We start from the raw sequence: 11,260 nt of genomic DNA on the forward strand, positions 1-11,260 counted from the left end.
GTCTCCAAGTCTCTTAGAGTAATTTCTCCATCGACTGTGTCAACAGCTACCCAAAATAAATATCTGACAAAAATAATTTTGTGATGATTTCTGTGTTGAAAGCCATCTTTGGTTGTTAAAGGTCACATAATGTACCCCCTTTTCCACAAATGTATTAGCTTCTTGAGGTCTTAATACAAATACTTTGGCCAAAATACCAAAAGGAGGACACACCACAACACCGTTTTGAACCGTCTGAAGAGCCCTGTTTAGAGTGCCCTGTTTTTGCTTCGGTTCCTTTGCAAACACAAGCATATTGATGGGGTTGCTTCGAAATGTTGGTAACTGGTCCCAAATTTGCGGGATAAAAGCAAACTTTTGCCGTTTCATTATTCAATCGTGCACAGAGACTTTGTCCAGTTAGCTCAAATTTAGTTGGTTTTATTCAACAGGCTTCTCTTCTTGACATCATGAAGGGAAGAGGCTCATTCCTGTCTTTTCGGACCTAGGCAGTCCATTTACAAATGAATGGGTTTTGTTATTTGAGTGTTTTTGCGTTAGTAGCCATCCCAGATACATGGAAATGTCAATACATGAAATTGTTATTTTCAAGTTGCATGTTCAAGTTACGTTTGAATGTGTTTGATGTGGAAACGTAGGTCAATAGAACAGGGTTAATAAAGGACTAATGTGACCCTGTATTTTAGCCAGACTCTCATTACATCATTGTGGACCTCTAGACTCTAATGCTTTCCTATAACAAAAATAACCCAAAAAAGGAACCACTATAAAAACACAAGAGCATGCAATACCAAAGCATAGACGAGGTGAAATTAATCTAATAGGAAACATAGAAATACCCATATCTATCTATCTATCTATCTATCTAATTATATTTATCAATCTATCTATTTAACTCTAACTATATTTATCTATCTATGTATCAATCTATTTATTCCTATCTATCGATCAATCTGTCTATTTAACTCCATCTAACTATCCACAGACTGAGCAGCTGAAGTGGAGAGGAGTGGGAGGAGGTATGGGAGGAGAAACGGGGGGATGAAGTTGCTAATCCCACTTTAGCAGCAGCCCTCTCTGCTGTGAAAGGACGAGCAGAAGGAGGCCTTATGTCCTGCCTGGCCTTCCTGGCCTCTTCCTCAACGCCTCTGTTTACTCTTTCATTCAGTCTGGGGGATCGCCCCACCTTCTGCCTGAAGGGAGACACCACGTCCAGGTGTGTGATTGTGTTTGTGTGTGTGTGTATGTGAGTGAAAGAGAGAGAAAAAGTACACTAACAGCTGGCAAAAGGTCCATGATCACCGTTTTAAGACCCTGAGTGAGTGGCTGGGGGTATACAGTATGGCAGACGTTAGGCCAGTTGACTGCTGAAACTGACCATGAGTCCACACCTCACAAAGAGCATTTAAAACATCAGTATGCTTTTCCTGTCAATCTTGTTAAACATACTTCAACTGAATGAGGCATTAAGCATAAGGGTTATTGGATCTTAAATTATAATACAAAAAAAGCTACATTTTTGACAATACCATGTTGTTCATAAGCCCCTTCTGAGACACAGCTAAACTGTCATTTGTTTTCTTGAGGAACAACACAAGAGGGTGTACATAGTGTGCATAAACCCATCTGCTGCTCCATAAGGAGAACACTTCATACCTGAAACATGCAGGCACAAGCAAACAGGATTACTGTAGTTTCAGCAAGTGCACTTCCAAACACCAGACAGAGGATTTTGGTGTTAACACTGCAAGACTCAATAGTGCACATCACTTGGGGCATTAGGAGTAGAGGGGACATTCAAACACTAGGGTATTTTAGGAAGGGTGACCAGACTTTAGTAACAGCCTGCTGCCTCAGCTTTCTTCGCTGGGCTCTGTATGTGTGCATATGCATGTGTGTGTGTGTGATGACAGACTCGCTGCCATGTGCACAGGGTCTCTGGGGAGAGGCAGAGGGGAGAACAGGGCTCAGGGGCCGGGTAGAGGTCTCTGGTAGGCCAGCGCAAGAATGGCTGAGGGTCCCCAGTGGGACAAGACCAGCTGTTGGGCTGCGCGCAGACAGCCCACTATCCTACCGGCCCGCCACGGCCCATTGTGACAAGCCCACGACAGTACGCCTCCTGTTCGGACCTTTGCTCGTCAGGCCATGATCACGTCTAAGGGAGACCGGCATGTACCCCACTACTATAACACACACACACACACACACACACACACATCTCTCTGTGTCTTTTCACATTCTTTCTTTCATTCTTCTTCTCCACTGTTGCCCCATCTTAGCAGGGGTAACTTTGTGTGCACTAGGGATGTAACGGTATGAAAATTTAACCTCACGGTTATAGTGACCAAAATTATCACTGTTTTCGGTATTATCGCTGTATTTTTAAAAATATGTTCAGAAAGCATTGATAGGCCTACACAGGCTGAAATAGTTTCAAAAAGTGTCCCGTTCACTTTTTCCTTGGTCATGTTTAATTGGCTATATAGCTTAACTTAACTACCATGACTTGGAGCTTGCTATTTCTGTTATTTGGATCCAATGAGTGAGACCAAACTAAATGTTCGAAATAAAACTTTAGGCTACTGTATTCTCCTGATAACATGAGAGGAATGGATTTAATATGGACGCGAACATAGAAAGACGCAGAGTGGCTACATGATACAGTGCACGTTTTGTGGTGAAAATGTTTTAAAATCAGGTGGAGCCTAATCCGAGTCCCAGTTAAAACCATCAATTAGACAACAGAATTAGTAGGGTACCAGTTTTGTTTCATTGTACCAGGCCTACTGTATGTCAAAAGCAGGCTCGGATGAAGCTGGGAGGGATTAAACACACGGTTTACACACCGTGCTAATCAACCACAATAATTATGATATTTGAAATGAAAACGGTAATTGTTATCGTCAACATTTTTATTGCGGTTTACCATTATACTGGTAATCGTTATATCCCTAGTGTGCACGTGTGTTTGTGAGCAAGCGTGGAGATCACTTTCATCAAGCATATGCAACCCGGTTTCTCCAACTCACATTGTACTAGGTTTAAGCAGAGATGTTTACAACAATGTGTGATAAATTAAAAAATATATATGGTCCATATAAAATCCTGAGCTTAAGGGAACCTATTGAAAAGGTGGTTTTGCAAGCATTCATCTTATTTAGTATAGAAAATGGTTTCAAGATTCAGAAGTATAATAGTTAGAGAAATAGCCTCATGTCAATTCAATAGTAATATCCTAATTAAAAGAAAGACAGAATATATATCTTTGATGGGTGTGCATGTCTGTCTCAAAAATAACTAAATAGGCTAAACTATGTAAAAGTCAAGCTGGCTTGAGGCCAACTGATTAAATCAAAGTGTCAGAAAAGCCAAAGAGAAATATTTCCATGATTCCCCCACATTTAAGCATCGGAGCTCCCCCCTATTTGCCATACATGAACAGACTGGAGGCTCAACTTTGAAGGTCACTGACAATCATTTCAATCTTCATGTGAAAAGGTAAGGTGCCTAAAGCAAGAATGTTGAGTCCCAAATGTAAAGGTCAAAATGATATTGGCTGCCTGTAACTGCTGCAATATATCAAATGTTGGAAATTAAAATGTGGACTATTTCATGGAAAATATGTGTTAATTTTGATGCCAGCAACATGTTTCAAAAAAAGTTAGGGCGGGAGCATGTTTACCACTGTGCTGCTTCACCTCTTCAATTAACAACATTCTGTAAATGTTTAGGAACTGAGGAGACCAGAGAGTGAAATGTTGTCCCATTACACCTCAATATAGGATTTCAGTTGCTCAACAGTATGGGGTATTCTAAGTCATGTTTTTCATTATGCACCTCATTTGACAAACCTGGACTGCAGACAGGCCATTTTAGCACCTGGACTCATCATCTATGGAGAAATACTGATTAAATATGTGCAGAATTCATTTTGGCATTGTTTTCCTGAAATATTCAAGGTCTTCCCTGGAAAAGACATTGCCTGGATGGCAGTATGTGTTGCTCAAAACCTGTATACATCATTCAGAATTGATTGTGCTTTGCCAAATGTGCAAGATGCCTACTAATGCTCCTTCACACCATCAGAGATGTTGGGTTTTGAACTGAGCACAAAACAAGTTGGATGGGTTGGATACTTGGAACTCTCCTCTTTAGCCCAGATGAGTCCATGATTTCCAAAAAGAATGACACATTTTGATTGGTCTAACCACAGGACCTTTTTCCACGTAATCTCAGTCCATTTTAAACAAGCTTAGGCCCAGATAAGACAGTGGTATTTTCTGTATCATGTCTCAATACAGTGTTGGCTGGGCATAAAAAAAAATGTCTTGGGTTCCGATTTCCGACCGACCCTGTCAATTTATGTGCGACCCAAATTTATTTTTATGAGCTTGGGGAAGAAATAACACTGAATAGTCTAGGCTACATTAAATAAATCCACAAATAAAAGGCGAACTATAATTACATTAATTACCCCTTGCGTTATGTATAGGGATGAGCGTATTCTCTCTGTTACAAAGTAGCCTATGCACAGTTCACGAAGACGATTGTTTTCGTCACTTACCAAGGCACTCGCAATTTTGTCCAAACACCGCAACTTTTTAGCAAATTTGTCATCGTAGTTTCACTGTGAAATGTCACCTACCGCAACAGTCCCTCGCGCAGAATATTGAGCCAGATGGCACACTTACTTCTGCACCTTCTGCATATGACACCAAAGACTGCCCTAAGTGTTCGTTCCTCTGCAGTTTTGATGACAATAAATAGAAGGCTAACGTTAACGATCTGCTTACTTGCATCTCTCAACCTGGTGTTGCTAACCTAGGCTATGAAAGTAAGTTAATTAAGGCCTACTTGTTTTACTGACATTTGAGTAGGCTATGCAACCCATTGGCAAACGTTTACCTGGATATGTCCTTTTAGCTTATGTCATGTTTATGTCAAGCTTATGTTAGCTAGCTTGTGGGCTTAGTTTGAATAGTGCTACCAAAATCATAAAAATTAATAAAATTGCAAGACATTTACCTCTTCTATGATCCAAGAATGATTTCATTCGAGTTGTTTTTTTTAACATTTATTTTAACTAATGACATAGAAGACATTCCCACTTGCATCCACATATGGTAATGCACTATGCAAAAAGTGATTTACACTCGTAGCCGAACACAGTGAGATGCAAGCCTTCCAATCCACTCAGAAATGTAATTAGGCTACTCTCACGTCCTTAAAGGGGCAGGCAGTCAATTAGACGTACACCACCAATGTAATGACATTAAACAGAAGTGTAGTCAAATAGTTTAAATCAATAGATACTTACTTAAATTACTAGATACTTACTTGGATATTAGTAATTATGCAGGCCACAGACTATGAATTATTAAAAAGATATGAACTTAATATGAATGACAAAATATATGAATGTATTGAAACATATGACATGATGCCATCTCTTTAGGTGACTGTCTTTTTTGGACAGTTCTACTATAATGCTTTGTGAATTACCTCAGTCAAAGCATTTTCACAAATAAAGTAGGCCTACTTTGATTTTCTGTAATCCTTACTGTTTACCTTTGATTATCCTTTTTAATAAGCATCAAGATTATCAGTGTGATTTTGGTCTTACTAACCTTAATTGCCCTAAATTTAAACTATTTTTGCAATTTTCACTTCCTCCCGCAATTTCTCCACAAGAAACAGCTCAAATCACCGCAACTTCCATCCAGGCATTTTAGGTCGCAACAGTCTCAAAAAACCTCGCGAAATCCTGGTGGGATTGATTTTCTACCTATCCCTTACTGCCACTGGAAAAAAAAAAAAAAAAAAATCCCTACCGACCCATGGCCTCAACTGACAACCAACAGGAACCAAACCTTTTTTTTTTTATGCCCTGTTTTGATTGTTACCATTTTGGCTGTAGTTTTTGAATTGAGCATCAAACTGTGCACACTCTAAAAAATGCTGGGTTGAAAACAACCCAAACTGGGTTGTTTTCAACCCAGCCGCTGAGTAAAATATGGTCCAACACAGCATTGGGTTATCTTAACCAAGCAAATTGGGTTACTAAATTTAACCCAACAACTGGGTTGAAATTTAACCAATATGTTGGGTTATGTTGACACAACTGTTTAGTTAAAGTTATGTAATGATTGGGTTATGTAACCAAATCCCCAAAAACTACTGGTTGCTTTTTAAAATACTCTGCTGGTACAAACTTTTAATAACTCAAAGTTTGTATTTACTTACTTAAAAGTCACACCTTCTGTTAACAGCTTTAGGCCTGATATAAACAGTCTATATGAAATGGCCATCAAAAGTCATGCAATGAAATAAAACAGTTCAACACAATTATTTATTTGATAGTTTATTTTTTTATTTTTGAATAGATAGCCTAGTATAAAATGCATGTGATACTTCCATGAAGGCAGGCAGATTCCAAAGTCCGTTTTGGGGGTCAGCCCTGTCAATCAAAGAAAAAAAAGAGTGCATTTTAATCACTGTTAGCCTACAGAACTTTATATCAAGACTTGCATGAAACATTACCAGTGAATGATATTGACAGACATGAAAATCCACCAGGAGACAAATTATTAGCAATAACACACTCGGAAACCATGACCACCTAATATTATGGAGTTGTTTAAAACATAATACCGGTAATAGCCTACAAAACGTGCGTTTATGTCAGATGAGCTTGATAACACTAACATTACCATTAGCCTAACATTAGGCTGACAAACTTAAGTTCAGCAGTGCTAACGTTAGCTAGCTAATGTTAACACATTATTCAGTTAGTGAATCCAAGTTAATGTTACCACCAAGAACCACCCAGTAAGTTACATGGCTATATTTTTAAGAGGCTACCCTGAATGATTTAATAAGATGTTGTTTGGCATGATTATTATCGTAAGTTACGTGTTGTGAAGAGACTACTTTGACTGTGTTAGCTAGTTGACAAACGTTAGCCACGAAGCATATTTAATTAGCGTAAAGTTTCCAAGTCTGCTAACGTTACCTACCAGCAGAGAATGTCTAATAAGTAGACGGGCTCTGCTACCAGCTGCTGGTATGCTAATTGTAGTTCGTTGTAAAAGTTCGTTTTGTTTCTGTTCAGCAGTTCCTACCCAGTGAATGTTTTTATGAGTCTGTATTTTAGTAGATTTAACATTAACAGTAGCTAATATTAGCTGGAATGACACCTGCTAACCTGCTTGAAGCTGAACGAAATGGCAGGCAGAATATCTTGATATCACGAAGGGTAGCTATGTCTCTGGGTGGACTTTTAAAATCCGTATGAATAAAAATAAATAAATAAAAGCAGATACATACCTTCCGAAATCACCTGATTCCATCGCATGTTGACAGCTGCTGGACTTGACGGTTGAAAGAATATGCCTGCTTGCCTGACGATTTTTTTTCTCAACCTTCAAATAACTATGCAGCTGTGTTGAAGTCACCCTGGTGCTGGGTAGTGTACTCCACGTCAGGTGGGGGACAGGAGGGAGCACAGCCCTAAACTATCAACCCAGCAGTGATAAACTATCAACCCAGCAAGCTGGGTTACAGAAATGACCCAATATGAGTAAAAACAACCAAACAAAATGACCCAACAGCCTCAACCCAGCGTTTGGGTTGAACAAATAACCCAGCATTTTTTAGAGTGGTGCACATAATGGTTATCAGAGGTTTTCCTGAGCTCCAACAATGACAGGTCTGGAAACAGGTCTGGTTTTGATGTAGTGCCATCTGAGGTCCAAAAGACCATGGCCATCCAATTTGTTTTTCAGCTCTTTCCCTTGTTTGCAAAGATTTCTCTGGATTCTCTGAATGTTCTAATGGTATTATGTCCTGTAGATGATGAACTCCCCAAATATTTCACAATTTAATCTTATGAAACATTAAAATTACATTGTTTCATCATTTGTGCACACAGGTTTACACAGAGTGATGAATACCCCTACATCTTTACTTCTAAGGGACCCTGCCTCTCTAGGATGCTCTTTTTCATAACCAATCGTGTTGACAGTTACCCTAATTAGTTGTGAAATATTTCTCCTTTTGTTTTCTTTATCATTCCACAACTTTTCCAGCATTTTGTTACCCCCGTCCCAACTTTTTTTGAAACATGTTCCTGGTATCAAATTCGAAATGAACATATATTTTCCATGAAATAGTCAAATTTGTCATTTTCAACATTTGATATGTTGTCTGTGTCATTTTGCAACTAAATATGAGTTTAAGAGAGTTGCAAATTATTACATTCTGTTTTTATTCACATTTTACACAACATCCCAACTTTTTCTGTTTTGGGGTTGTAGATAGATAGATAGATAGATAGGATAGGATAAATAGGATACTTCATTCATTCATTCGTTGTCTCTGTACTCTGCACAACGACAATAGAGTTGAATCTAATCATCCCGAGGGAAATTCTAGTCTATTCTCTGCTTAAACTATCCAAACTTAAAGACCAGTCCATGTAGGAAGGCTGTCACAATAGGATAGAGCTACAAAACATCACCAAAATATGTTCAGACAAGGACATACAACATATTTAAATGTGCTATACAATCAAAAACAACTGCTGCAAGTCTTCAAACAGTTATGTAATTCTGAAGGCATAGTATGAATATTATCCAATGTTTCTGTGCAATATACACAACATTTCAATCTTTCTGGTCTAATAATGCATTACATGTCTAAAATGCAACATGTAAATAAATGCATACAAACACATAAACACACACACACAGCCAAAAGGAGTAGGCCTAGGCTAAGTGATACTTTTCATTGTGCTGTTTTTTACAGTTTTTCTCAGTCACTTTGGTGCTTTTCTCACATCACTATTAACATTTGCACAGCAGTTAGTGCAATTCTCAAAACAATTAGTGCAAACTGCAAAACCTAGTGGATGACCTGCAAAAGCACGTCACTTGCTCAAAATGGATAGTCCATTCCTCAAAAGCAGGTATTCATGTCAATGAAACTGTCAGTGTCATCAAAATGAGAAGTCTTGACACCATTGTTTATGACCAAGATAGTCAAATGGCTTTGTCATGTTTTCATTATGACAGTTCTCTCAGTGTTTTCCAATGCAAAAAAAGGCCAGAACTCGGTGACACTACCTGAACATGCTCAAGACAGCACTAGAGTACTTGTACAGCCATTTGAAAACTACAGTAAAGTTACACATTGCTGTAGTTAGGTGAGTAAGTGAGTACAAGACACTGAATACGTACATTTTTACTCTTTGCAATTCTACAGCATTGTGACAGAATTTGATAACTAGTTCAACAATTTTGTATGTAATGACTCAAGCAATGAAATGAAGACTATTAGTTTTATTGGGAACGACTATTCAGCATTCATAAGTATAGTTCATTTTGACTGACATGACATAAGCAAATAATAATGTTAAAAAACAGCAGAGAATTGTATGAAAGCAACTGATACATGTCCAAAAGTAGGCTATTTGCAATTTGTTCAGAGGAAGGAGAAATTGCTACTATGATGTGCACAAATGACTAAATGTTGTGGAGGTTGAACTAATAGTTATGAGAATTTTCATTCTGATCTGAGAAAAGCACCAAAACGACTGATAAAAACTGTATTTGAAACGTAGCCTACTGGTATTTAGGCCTAGGGCAACTGAGGGCAGGGTAGACAACTTCGTATAACAACCTAATCGTTGGTCTCAATATGCAAATCGTCGCTGCTTCTTTAAGGGTTGGTAAATGCCTTGAGCTCTGCCAACACCTCACTGCAAGGCCCTAGGATAGAAGAATCTTAGGTCACACAGCCAGCCGTGGGGAGTGGGATACTTTGAGTGTGCACACAACTATATCATTAAAAAGCGACCGAGAGGAGAACAATAGCCCTCAGGCAAACGGCAGTGATTTAAAGTAGAAAGTGTGGCTCTACCGTCCACCACACAATGGGCTCACAAAGGCAGTTACCCTTTCTGGATAACTGCCATCTGCTCGGCACAGACGCACGCGCGCGAACACACCCACAAAAGCCGAGTTTCATCCCTCTCTCATTATCTCTCGCTCCCCCTCCCTGCGTCTCTAACTGAAGACAAGTCACTTAAAATTTCACGAAACAGGTGCAGTGTAGGCTACTCCCCCTGCAACTGGATAGGTTTTGAATAGTTTGCCCCCAAAAAAACCTTCAAAGGCAAAAGAATCACCAATAGCTGAACCTGCCACTCCACAGTACAGCCTTTTCTATAAATACATGTAGCCTACATTGTGTCTCTCAAAATCATGCTAACTCACCCCGTTATGCACATCCTCACTATAAAATAGTCAACGTTAATCTTGGCGTCTCGCTGCGAACTTGGGCCTACTCAAAATCAACAGCACCACTAGACAGTAAATAATGTTGGGCTTAGCGGTTTTCCCGAAACGTGTGTTGGTTATACCTATGTTCATGCAAAACGGCATTATTTGATATATTATTTACAAACAGACCTGACTGAGCTTTAGCTACAATTGCTAAACCAGCAGGCTCGTGCTACAAATGTAGCCAAATGCCGTGGCTAAGTCAGCCAACGAAACACGAATGGCCGCAATGGAAGCATTCGACACCCTTCAGTCTCGCAATGCAAGGTTAATTTCACAAGGTATTTTCCAGTGTTATGCAAATTCACACATTTATTGGCATAAAGATAATAGACCCTTGTGCTACGTACCGTAGACTGCATCTCCGGATGCTGGCGTACTATATGCTGTGACACGCTTCCCTTACCAATTTGCCATTGCTCCCCCCACGAAATGTGAAGGGAAGGGAAGCCGGTAGCCCTGTTGCAACTGACTGCTTAACCAGAGCTATGGGCCGATACATGCACTTGTCAGTGCAAGGTGAAGATCGACTGTACCGAGGTAGGCTTCACCTGATACGCTTTTCACATAGGGGATTTTTTTTAATAGTTTATAGCAATGCTTGTGTAATTAATGTGACCAAGAAAAACGATTAAGAGCCGGAAAAATATCCTATCTATATGGAGACAAAAAACAAACAAAAAAACGGCCAAGCGTAGCTTAAATGTAATTTTATGTAGGCTAATTTAGGCTACCCAGCACACACGCTTGTCTCCGACTAGCGGCAATTTTAACAATCAATAACAATCTTATATTCACTTGCCACTTATTTTAAAAGTGCACTACACCGAACTCAATACGTATTTTTTTGTTTCCATGACCAAAACCCATGCCGAGGATCAAAAGAGACTCATTTCTGTGTGACGTGCATTCTGCTTGTT

At 39.2% G+C, this 11,260-nt stretch overlaps 1 protein-coding gene across 1 annotated transcript in view; it reads right to left on the reverse strand.

Annotated features, from left to right (window-relative positions):
- LOC143142504 (putative ribonuclease ZC3H12C) overlaps positions 1-10,968 on the reverse strand; it is a 32,143-nt gene extending 21,175 nt beyond the window's left edge. The window contains exon 1 of the mRNA XM_076303429.1: positions 10,691-10,968. The gene's annotated coding sequence lies outside the window, so the exon portion shown is untranslated. The remainder of the gene's footprint in view (positions 1-10,690) is intronic.
- Between the last annotated feature and the right edge of the window lie 292 nt (positions 10,969-11,260).

Source organism: Alosa pseudoharengus, unplaced genomic scaffold (assembly GCF_046254945.1).
Source record: "Alosa pseudoharengus isolate Yale_2024_CS ecotype anadromous, Long Island Sound unplaced genomic scaffold, YU_APseudo_1.1 YU_APseudo_1.1_scf_24, whole genome shotgun sequence".
Taxonomy (NCBI): Eukaryota; Metazoa; Chordata; class Actinopteri; order Clupeiformes; family Clupeidae; genus Alosa; species Alosa pseudoharengus.